Raw genomic sequence first — 12,484 nt, 5'->3', positions numbered from 1 at the left:
GTACTTTTCTCTGAACGTGCAGTACCTGGACCAGCAGCATCCAACATTACCTGGGAATTTGTAATGTAAATTATCAGGCCCGACCCACTTACCTGCTTACTTTTACGAAACCTCTGATTCTTTACATCCCCTCTCATATCCATGAAATAACTTTCACCTCTTAATTCACAGTGGGGGGAAAAAAGAATCTGTTGTGCAGGAATTCCTTCAATTTCCAACCACCATACCTATAAATGCCTATAAATTATTTTCTTCAGGTCCATTTCATACTAAAGTGGGATCCCTCCTTCTAAGTGTGGCTGAACCCTCTGTTTGTGCTTACCATTTACGCATGCTCAAGTCTCCATCAGCATGTTAAAACCAATAAGTAATTTCCCCTACCTCTGCCTCCAGCCATCACCCTGTCTGTCCCAAAGTCAAACATCTTGGAAGAGTTGTCTACATTCATTCTCTCTACTCTCTCATCACCTCCCCAGCCTACTTAAACCTGGCTTTGGTTCCTGCCATTCCACTGACTGAACTCTCACTGGGCTTCCCAATGATCTCTTGCTGCTAAAAACACAGAAAACATTCAGTCATGTCACAAGTATGCCTGTACTTCCTGTTAAATTATTGAAATATTTTGCGCCAGTTTTAAAAAGAGCTGCCACCCCAAGTCCCCTCAGTACCTCCTCTCTGGTCACTGCCTCAGACCTTCCTCCCTAGCTTCCCATCATCTAGCAACTAAAGAGCCAATGCCACCCACCACAGGCCTGCCTCATCCTGTCCCGCGTCAGGCTACTGTTCATTCTGATTGGTTGGTGTTCAAGCCATAGCAGTTGTTAAATATTTTTAGTGTAGCCCACCCTGGCAAAACTCAGCAAATTTTCCAATCTCCATCTTGACTACTCAGAATCATTTAACATAGTCAACTCTTTAAAACACTCTCTTCCTTTGATTTCCGTGATGCCATACTCTCTTGATATTTTTCCCTCTACTTCTCAGTTTCCTAGACTGACTTTCCCCATCCATATAACCTTTAAAATGTTGGTATTGCCCTCAGTCCTGTTCGCTTTGATATCTCAGTAGATCTCACTATTCTCACATCATGGCTTCAATGACTATCAATATGTGAATGAATTCCACATTGAATCCAAGACTTCTCTGAACTGCAGACAGGACTTAAATGTCTGCTTAGTGCATTCATTTGGCTGTCTTGTAACTCCCGCAAACTTAACATGCATACAATTGAACTTCCTGGCTGGGTGCGGTGGCTCAAGCCTATAATCCCAGCACTTTGGGAGGCCAAGGCAGGTAGGATCACCTGAGGTCAGGAGTTCAAGACCAGCCTGGCATACATGGTAAAACCCTGTCTCTACTGAAAATACAAAAAAATAGCTGGGTGTGGTGGCGAGCACCTATAATCCCAGCTACTCGGGAGGCTGAGGAAGAGAGAATCCCTTGAACCCGGGAGGCAAAGGTTGCAGTGAGCTGAGATGGTGCCATTGCACTCCAGTCTGGGCAAAAAGAGTAAAACTCCTTCTCAAAATAAATAAATAAATAAATAAATAAATAATAAATAAAAATAAAATTGAACTTCCCATCTCTTAGCTGCCCTTCTAGTCCTTCTACCAGGATGGTTCTACTATCCACCCAGATGCATGAATCTAGAAAACTAAGAGTCATCTGTGACTCCTCTGTCTCCCTTACTGCCCTCTCATATTCAATCAATTACCATGTTCTATTTATTCTACCTCTAAAATATATGTAATGAATATTAAATCCATTAAAATCTCTCCATATGCCCTGCCAGTACTTTGCTCAAGCCACCATCGACCCTATGATTATGGTGGCCTCTTGTAGTCTTGCATCCATATTTGCCTCTCTCCAATCTATTTTTTGTAAAGCAGCCAGAGTTATCTTTTAAAAATGCAAATCTGATTAGACCAATATATCCTTTTTCATTCTCCTGGGGTTCAAAATGAGGTCACATTCCTTTCAACGCTCAAATCAGATGACTTGGAGCCTTCAACTTGTCTCCCTTGTGTGGTAACTTCAGATTCCAAAGGTACAGATTGTCTTGATAAGTGGAACTGGGAAATTTGCTCATATTCTTTTTGCCTGCTGTGACTGTCAGTAGAATACCTGATTCTATGTGTTCTTCCATCCTCATGTAGTCCTTATACATTGAGGTTATGATGTGCTGTGACTAGGCACAGATGTCTACCAAATAGCCTAGGGTAATCTTTATTCAATGAAAGAAAGTATTTTGATTATCTAGGGGCCCAAGAGTGTTTCAATTCTAGAACTAGGAAAAATATACATACATATATTTCTTTCAAAGTATTGCATTCGGCCGGGCATGGTGGCTCATGCCTGTAATCCCAGCACTTTGGGAGGCTGAGGGGGGCGGATCACCAGAGGTCAGGAGTTCAAGACAAGCCTGGCCAACATGGTGAAACCCTGTCTCTATTAAAAATACAAAAAATTAGCCTGGCGTGGTGGCGGCTGTAATTCCAGCTACTTGGGAGGCTGAGGCAGGAGAATCGCTTGAACCCGGGAGGCAGAGGTTGCAGATTGCGCCATCGCACTCCAGCCTGGGCAACAAGAGTGAAACTCCATTTCAAAAAACAAACAAATAAACAAACAAACTAAAATTAGCCGGGCATGGTGGCGCACGCCTGTGGTCCCAGCTACTTGGGAAGCTGTGGTGGGAGGATCACTTGAGCCCAGAGAGATCTAGGCTGCAGTGAGCCATAATTGCACCACTGCACTCCAACCTGGGTAACAGAGTGAGACCCTGTCTCAAATAAATAAATAAATAAATAAATAAATAAATAAATAAAAAGAATATTGCCAGGACCTCAAAAGCCTCTCTTATGCTACATCCCAGTCATTACCTAATGACAAAGGTAATTACTGTTCTGATTTATTTTACCATAGATTAGTTTGTTTTTATTGTTCCATACTTTTGTGTGCAGTTTCTTTGATTCAACACTATGTGTGTTGAATTCATCCATGTGGTTGCTAGTAGCAGTGGTTTGTTCGTTTTCACTGCTATATGTATTAAATACATCATATATTTATCTTTTTCTACTATTGATAGAAATTTGGGTTGTTTCCATTTTTGATTACTAAGAACAATGCTGCCATGAACATGCCTGTATATGTCTCTCAATTACCATATCTATGCTTTTCTATTAGTATATGCCTAAAGCAGAATTTCTGAGTTATAGGGTATGTGAATACTCGGCTTTAGGAGATACTGACAAATACTGTTCTAAAATGGCTGGGCCAATTTATTTATTTATTTTTATTTTTTTATTTTTTTGAGACAGAGTGTCGCTCTGTCACCCAGGCTGGAGTGCAGTGGTGTGATCTCGGCTCACTGCAACCTCCACCTCCCAGGTTCAAGTGATTCTCCTGTCTCAGGCTCCCAAGACATGCCCGTCTAATTTTTTGTATTTTAGTAAAGACGGGTTATGCCGTGTTGCCCAGGCTGGTCTCAAACTCCTGAGCTCAGGCAATCCATCCGCCTCGGCCTCCCAAAGTGTTAGGATTACAGGCGTGAGCCACTGCGCACGGCTGTCTGGGCCAATTTATACTCCCATCCGCAGTGCGTGGAATTTCCAGTTGTTCTGCATTCTTGCCGTTCCTTGTTTATTTCAGGTTTTGCTTTGTTTTTGTTTTGTTTTCTTTTGTTTCTAAGACAGGGTCTTGCTTTGTCACCCTGGCTGGAGTGCAGTGGCATGAACATGTCTCACTGCAGCCTCAACCTTCCAGGCTCAAGAGATCTTCTCCCCTCAGCCCCCCAAGAAGCTGGGACTACAGGCGTGTGCCACCACGCCCAGGTAATTTTTTCTTTTTCTTTTTTTTTTTGAGACGGAGTCTCACTCTGTCGCCCAGGCTGGAGTGCAGTGGCCGGATCTCAGCTCACTGCAAGCTCCGCCTCCCGGGTTCACGCCATTCTCCTGCCTCAGCCTCCGGAGTAGCTGGGACTACAGGCGCCCGCCACCTCGCCCGGCTAGTTTTTTGTATTTTTTAGTAGAGACGGGGTTTCACCGGATTAGCCAGGATGGTCTCAATCTCCTGACCTTGTGATCCGCCCGTCTCGGCCTCCCAAAGTGCTGGGATTACAGGCTTGAGCCACCGCGCCCGGCCACGCCCAGGTAATTTTTGTGGTTTTTGTAGAGATGGGGTTTTGCCATGTTGCCCAAGCTGGTCTTTAATTCCTGAGTTCAGGCCATCTGCCCGCATTGGCCTCTCAAAGTGCTGGGATTACAGGCATAAGCCAATGTGCCTGGCCCATTTCAGTTTTTAAATTTTAGCCATTTTGGTGACTGTATAGTAGTAACTCACTGAAGTATATTACATTAAATTTTATCTCTTTATATATTTGACTACCCTTCTTAATACTAATTTTCTGGAGGCCATAGGATTATGTCTTATTCAACATGTGAATAAACACAGATAGTGCCTGCCATGCACAAGGTGCTAAGTGCTTGTTGCAGAAGTAATGAGGGACTGAGAAGTCTTCCGAAAGCTAAAATCAAACATTTCCGGTACATAAAAATCGACCTTGCCTAAGTTTAATCATCATCAAATCCCAGTCAACAGACATGCCTGAGTGTCCACTCACTGCCAGTATTAGTCTTCCGATACTTTCTTCCCAAGGCCTTGTCAGCTGAGTACTTCATAGCATTGCCTGGCAGTGTAGACATTAGAGCTGTGACGGTACTAATCATAAAGGTAAAAGAGCCCTCGAAATATAATTCCATTTCCCCCACTTTCTGGCAAAATCATTCGTAAATCCCACAAAGAGTGGAATAATCTAATCCTTGTCTAAAGACAACCAGTTATGCAAATAAAGCCCCAAGAAATCCCAGCACTTTGGGAGGCCGAGACAGGTGGATCACAAGGTCAGGAGATCGAGACCATCCTGGCTAACACGGTGAAACCCCGTCTCTACTAAAAAATACAAAAAACTAGCTGGGCGAGGTGGCGGGCGCCTGTAGTCCCAGCTACTCGGGAGGCTGAGGCAGGAGAATGGCGTGAACCCGGGAGGCGGAGCTTGCAGTGAGCTGAGATCCGGCCACTGTACCCCAGCCTGGGCGACAGAGCAAGACTCCGTCTCAATAAATAAATGAATAAATAAATAAAGCCCCAAGAAGGTACCGCTTCTGAGACACATTCGCTAGCATAGCTATAATTAAAAACATGGCTAAGGGCAGGGCATGGTGGCTCATGCCTGTAATCCCAGCACTTTGGGAGGCCGAGGCAGGCAGATCACCTGAGGTCAGGAGTTCAAGACCAGCCTGGCCAACATGGTGAAACCCCGTCTCTACAAAAAATGCAAAAATTAGGCATGATAGCAGGTGCCTGTAATCCCAGCTACTTGGGAGACTGGGGCGGAAGAATAGCTTGAACCTGGGAGGCGGAGGTTGCAGTGAGCTGAGATTGTGCCATTGCACTCCAGCCTAGGCGAAAAACCAAGACTCCATCTCAAAAACAACAAACAAACAAACAAACATGGTTAATAACAAGTGTTTGATGAGGATGTGAAGAAACTGAAACCTCATACAAAGCTGAATATGGTGCAGCCACTTTGGAAAACACTTAGGCAGTTGCTCAAAACATTACATGTAGGCCAGGCACAGTGGCTCACACCTGCAATCCCAGCACTTTGGGAGGCTGAAGCGGGCAGATCACGAGGTCAGGAGATTGAGGCCAATGTGGCCAACATGATGAAACTCCATCTCTACTTAAAATACAAAAAAAATTAGCTGGGCATGGTGGTGCGCACCTATAGTCCCAGCTACTTTGGAGCCTGAGGCAGGAGAACCTCTTGAACCCGGGAGGTGGAGGTAGCAGAGAGATGAGATTACGCCACTGCACTCCAGCCTGGGCAAGAGTGAGACTCCATCTCAAAACAAAAACATTACACATAGAGTTACCATATAACCTAGCAATCTACTGTAGGTGTATACCTAGTGAATTGAAAACATGTGTTCATACAAAAAATCTGTACATGAATGTTGCATTAGTCTGTTCTCTCATTGCTATAGAGAACTACCTGAGGCCGGGTATGGTGGCTCACACCTGTAACCCCAACACTTTGGGAGGCCAAGGCAGGTGGATCATCAGGTCAACAGATCAAGACCATCCTGGCCAACATGGTGAAACCCCATCTCTACTAAAAATACAAAAAAATTAGCTGAGTGTGGTGAAGTATGCCTGTAGTCCCAGCTAATCGGGAGGCTGAGGTAGAAGAATCACTTGAACCCAGGAGGCAGAGGTTGCAGTTAGCCAAGATTGTGCCACTGCATTACAGGCTGGTGACAGAGTAAGACTCTGTCTTAAAAAAAAAAAAAAAAAAAACCACCTGAACCTGGGTAATTTATAAAGAAAAGAGGTTTAATTGGCTTACTGTTCCACAGGCTGGGGGAGTCCTCAGGAAATTTACCATCATGGCAGAAGGCAAAGGGGAAGCAGGCACAATCTTCACATGGTGAAGCAGGAGAGACACAGCGAAGGTGGAAGTGCTACACACTTTTAAACAACCAGATCTCGTGGAAACTCACTCACTATCACAACAGCAGCAAGAGAGAAGTCTGCCCTTATGATCCAATCACCTCCCACCCACCAGGCCCCTTCTCCAACATTGGGGATCACAATTTGACATAAGATTTGGGTGGGGACACAAATTTAAACCACATCAAATATTCACAACAGCATTATTCACAACAACCAAGAAGTGGAAAACAACCCAAGTGTCTATCAGTGGATGAATAGACAAACAAACTGTAGTATATCTATTCAGTGGAATATTATTCAGCCATAAAAAGGAATGAAATTCATGCCAAAACAAGGATGAATGTTAAAAATACTATGATAAGTGAAACAAGCCAGGCACAAAAGGCCCTATATTGTAGGGTTCCATCTATCTAAAACATCCAGAATAGGCAATTTCGTAGAGAAAGTAGATTAGGAGCAGCCAGGGGCTAGGAGGAGGGGTAAATGGGGAATGACTGCTAATGAGGTACATGTTACTTCCTGGGGTGATAAAAATGTCCTAAAATTAGGTAATGGCAATGGTTGCATTACTCTCAAATATCAAATATACTAAAAACCAGTTAATTGTACACCTTAAATGGGTTAATTTTATGATAGGTAAATTAGAGCCCAATAAAAGTTCTACAACACACTGAGCTGTTGTTTTGCTTTTGCATAATTTACTTACCTAAATTATTTGCAATAAACTTGTATTACTCTTGCAATTTTTAAAAAATGAAGGTTTAAAAATATTTAATTATAATTTATACTTTTTTTTTTCTGTGAAAAGGCTGCATAAACGCATTCCTTGTCACACCATCATTTCTTTTTCTGTCATCAAATCAGCCCTAGCTATCCTAAAGAACGGTGTTCTTTCTGCTTTAGGTGGACGTTAGCACAGCATTCACGAGGAGAAGCACCACCAGCTCTAGCTCTAAAGAACGCCAAGGAATATGATCTTGTTGTACTACAGGGCTGCCAGATCTGCATTTGGTTTAGACAAGGAGGGTCCGGAGAAAAGGTTGCTGCCTTCTTTCATTGTCCTCTGTAGGCAAAGTCTAAATAGGGTATGACTAGCCTATCCAATATCCCCTTCTATTTTTTCTCTTCTGCCCCCTTTTTTTTGGAGATGAAGTCTCACTCTTGTCCCCCAGGCTGGAGTGCAGTGGCGCAATCTTGGCTCACTGCAACCTCTGCCTCCCGGGTTCAAATGGTTCTCCTGCCTCAGCCTCCCGAGTAGCTGGGATTACAGGCGCCTGCCACCATGCCTGGCTAATTTTTGTATTTTTAGTAGAGACGGGGTTTCACCATGTTGGCCAGTCTGGTCTCGAACTCCTGACCTCAGGTGATCTGCCTGCCTCGGCCTCCCAAAGTGCTGGGATTACAGGTGTGAGCCACGGCGCTGGGCCATCTTCTGGCCTCTTTAAGAGGAAAATACAAAACAAAAAGTAGCAGCAGGAAACATATATATTATAGTATACTACTGTCATTTTTATGACCTTTTTTTTTTTTTTGAGACGGAGTCTTTGTTGCCCAGGCTGGACTGCAGTGGTGCAATCTCGGCTCACTGCAACCTCCCCCTCCTGGGTTCAAGAAACTCTCCTGCCTCAGCCTCCTGACTAACTAGAATTACAGGCATGAGCCACCACGCCCGGCTAATGTTCGTATTTTTAGTAGAGAGGTGGTTTCACCATGTTGGTCTTCAAACCCGTGACCTCAGATGATCTGCCCGCCTCAGCCTCCCAAAGTGCTAGGATCACAGGCGTGAGCCACGGCACCTGGCCGCCTTTGATTACTCTTTTTTTTTTTTAATTTTACTTTAAGTTCTAGGGTACATGTGCACAATGTGCATGTTTGTTACATATGTATACATGTGCCATGTTGGTGTGCTGCACCCATTAACTCGTCATTTACATTAGGTATATCTCCTAATGCTAACCCTCCCCCCTCCCCCACCCCACGACAGGACCTGGTGTGTGATGTTCCCCTTCATGTGTCCTAGTGATCTCATTGTTCAATTCCCACCTATGAGTGAGAACATGCAGTGTTTGGTTTTTTGTCCTTGTGATAGTTTGCTGAGGATGATGGTTTCCAGCTTCATCCTTGTCTCTACAAAGGACATGAACTCATCCTTTGATTACTTTTTAAAATTTCTTCTTACCCTTAGTTTTTTCCTTGTTCCAATAATTTCCCTAGATCTGCCATACCAGCATTGCAAGAGGGCTTGTCAGAAACTCAAATGATCAGCCAGCCCTCAGAGTCTCTATTAGCCATTCAGCCAGCGGGGCCCAGCCAGCAGCGCTTTAGTAAGCCCTCCAGGCCATTCTGACTCTCCCCGAAGTTTTAGCACCATTGCTCTAATTCTTGAAAAGCCTTCGGCTTTTCAAGTATAATGTACTATACAAGAGCGGAAACTACAGACTTGCTGAGTCATCCTTCCTTTCTCTTGGTCACCCTAACCTTCCATTCACCATTCTGCCTGGATTCCATTCTGCCTGGATTCTTCTCTCGGCATATTTCTCTCGACATTTTCTCTTCCATCTTGGAATCCTTTTGCTTCTTCCTGAATCAGCACCTCGAGTTTGCTGTCCTTTTCCATCTATCAACATGCCCTACTTAAGACACTGTCACAAGTAAGACACTGAAGCAAGTAAGACACTTGCTTCCCTACCTGGGAAGCAAGATAGGAAGATACCATGAAAAGAAGAATTTTTTGGAACATTTTTGGCACTTATTTCTGTGAAAATGAGTAGTATATACACTCTACGTCTATAGAGCAGAGATTCACAAGCTTGAATGTGCAAAGGGGAGTTTGGTTTTTTAAATGGATGTTCCTAGGTTTCAGATTCTGGGATGTAGAGACAATGTCTGGGGTGGAGTCTAGGAATTTTCATTTTGATAAGTACCTCAGGTCATTTTGAAATTGGTGGTCCTTGCCTACTTTAGGAAGCGCTGAATCAAGAACGAGAATTGGGGTGGGGGGCAGGGCTCTCTCCTTTGCAAATTCTACATCCACTGAAAATCTATGCAAGAAAAAAAAGCACGGGACCTACATTTTCTCATGACATTTTTCATGTCTCTAGCGATTTGGTGCTTAGGAAACCTTTAAATCAAGTTCTCAGGCTCTCAAGATAAAAAAAAAAAGTTATCAACACACAAACAGTAAACCACTAATATAGGGGCAGTTGTGCTGTTAGGTGTGAAAATTATTCTTGAAATAATACTATCCTGACCAGCTACAGGAACAATGTTGAATAAGCTGATTACTTTTATACTTATATTCCTCTAGTATGTATTAACTGAGACACATAAAGTTTTATTCCTTCCAAAATTCGTGGAGCAGTTAGTTGTTACCTTGAAGGAAGTTATTTTTCTCAAATTACTGTTCACAGTGGTTGTATGTATTAGTAGGAGGATTGATACATAGAATACTTTATTGCCTGAAATGACCATGATTATTCATGTTGCCAAGATGCAAGATCACCCTGTGAACAGATCAACTTGCATCTTGGCAACATGCATAATGCAGTTCTTTTCTTTCTTGTCTTCTTTCCTTTCCTTCCTTCCTTCTTCCCTTCCCTTCCCTCCCCTCCCCTCCCCTCCCCTCCCCTCCCCTCCCCTCCCCTTTTCCCCTTCCCCTGCCTCCCTCCCTCTCTCCCTCCCTCCCTCCCTCCCTCTCTCTTTCTTTCTTTCTTTTTCTTTTTCTTATTTTTTTTTTTTTTGACAGAGTCTCGCTCTGTTGCCCAGGCTGGAGTGCAGTGGCATGATCTCAGCTCACTGCAACCTCCACCTCCTGGGTTCAAGCGATTCTCCTGCCTCAGCCTCCTGAATAGCTAGGATTACAGGCATGCTGCAAGCCCGCCTAATTTTTGCATTTTTTTAGTAGAGACGGGGTTTCGCCACATTAGCCAGACTGGTCTTGAACTCCTAACCTCAGGTGATTCGCCTGCCTCAGCCTCCCAAAGTGCTGGGATTACAGGCATGAGCCACCTCACCGGGCTGCATAATGCATTTCTAAACGCATTTTTTATTTGGGGGGCCAGTGTCATCAGAGTAGTTTTACTTGTAAAGTACTAGAACAAGTTGTTTTGTTTTTTTGGAGACACAGTCTTGCCCTGTCACCCAGGCTGGAGTGCAGTGGCGTGATCTCAGCTCACTGCAACCTCCGCCTCCTTCAAGCAATTCTCCTTCCTCAGCCTCCTGAGTAGCTGGGATTACAGGCACCCGCCACCATGCCTGGCTAGTTTTTGTATGTTTAGTAGAAACAGGGTTTCACCATGTTGACCAGGCTGGTTTCAAACTCTTGACCTCAGGTGATCCATCCGCTTTGGCCTCCCAAAGTGCTGGAATTACAGGCATGAGCCACTATGCCCAGCCAGTGACTACATTTTTTCTCTCATAAAATAGAATAGCTTTTCCCAAACTTGGCATTATTGACGTTTTGGTCTGAATAATTGTGTGTTGTTTTGTGCATTGTAAGATGTTTAAAAGCATCTTTGGCCTCTACATACTGGATGCAATTAACATCTTCCCCTCAAGTTGTGACAACTAAGTACTTCTAGACATTGCCAAGTGTCCCCAAGGGACAAAATCACCACAGGTTGGGAACCACTGAAAGAGAAACATGATGTTAAGACAACATACAATTCATGTAAGTAACTATATGAAAGATTTTAGTGCCTGTGGCCAAAGTGTTTTTGCTTTTTAAAAATTTTTATCTTTAGGCCGGGCACAATGGCTCAGGCCTGTAATCCCAGCACTTTGGGAGGCCAAGGCAGGTGGACTGCCTGAGCTCAGGAGTTCAAGACCACCCTGTCCAACATGGTGAAATCCTGCCTGTACCAAAAATACAAAAATTAGCCAGGCATGATGGCGGACACCTGTAATCCCAGCTACTCAGGAGGCTGAGGCAGGAGAACAGCTTGAATCCGGGAGGTGGAGATTGCAGTGAGCCGAGATCTTGCCACTGCACTCCAGCCTGGGCGATAGAATGAAACTCCATCTCAAAAAAATAAATAAGTAAAATAAAATAAAAATAAAATTTTTATTTTTATTTTTTAGATTCTGGGTTTCACTCTGTTGCCCAGGCTGGAGTGTAGTGACATGATCATAGCTCACTGCAGCCTCGAACTCCTGGGCTCAACTAATGCTCTCACCTCAGCCTCCCAAGTAGCTGGGATAACAAGCACATACCACTGTTTTTGCTTTTACGTTGAGTCAAGTGTGTAGCTTCTAAGAGTGTTCAATAACAAACAACAGTATTTCGTGAAATCTGAAATAACTATTCTGAACATATTGTACCTCTACAAAACATGAAGTTCTATTTCTTTTTTTTTCTGTTTTTTTTTTTTTTGAGACAGAGTCTCACTCTGTTGCTCAGACTGGAGTGCAGTGGCACGATCTCGGCTCACTGCAAGCTCCGCCTCCCAGGTTCATGCCATTCTCCTGCCTCAGCCTCCCAAGTAGCTGGGACTAAAGGCGCCTGCCACCATGCCTGGCTAGTTTTTTTGTTTTTAGTAGAGATGGGGTTTCACTGTGTTAGCCAGGATGGTCTTGATCTCCTGACCTCGTGATCCGCCCGCCTTGGCCTCCCAAAGTGCTGGGATTACAGGCGTGAGCCACCGCGTCCGGCATGAAGTTCTACTTCTATAATATTACAAGTAAGAAAAGGTGGACATAGGAAAATATAAGCGGAAAAGGATGTTATCTCAGCTGATGACCACAATGTAAGAATTCAGAAACAGTATGGACCAATAGTAATAATAATATTATAACCGCACTGAAATGTTAATACACTAGGCAATACTTAGTAACAAAATAGTTGTGCTGGGCATGCTATTACTTATGAGGATCCAGAGATGAAAAAACGACTGCTCTTTTTCTTTGAAAAGCTTAGAGTTTAGTGGTGGTTTATGGATACATAGACAATCATTGATTGACTTATAATAAAAAA

The sequence above is a fragment of the Macaca thibetana genome, chromosome 14 (assembly GCF_024542745.1).
Source record: "Macaca thibetana thibetana isolate TM-01 chromosome 14, ASM2454274v1, whole genome shotgun sequence".
NCBI lineage: Eukaryota > Metazoa > Chordata > Mammalia > Primates > Cercopithecidae > Macaca > Macaca thibetana.
Note: the sequence above shows the minus strand (reverse complement) of the source record.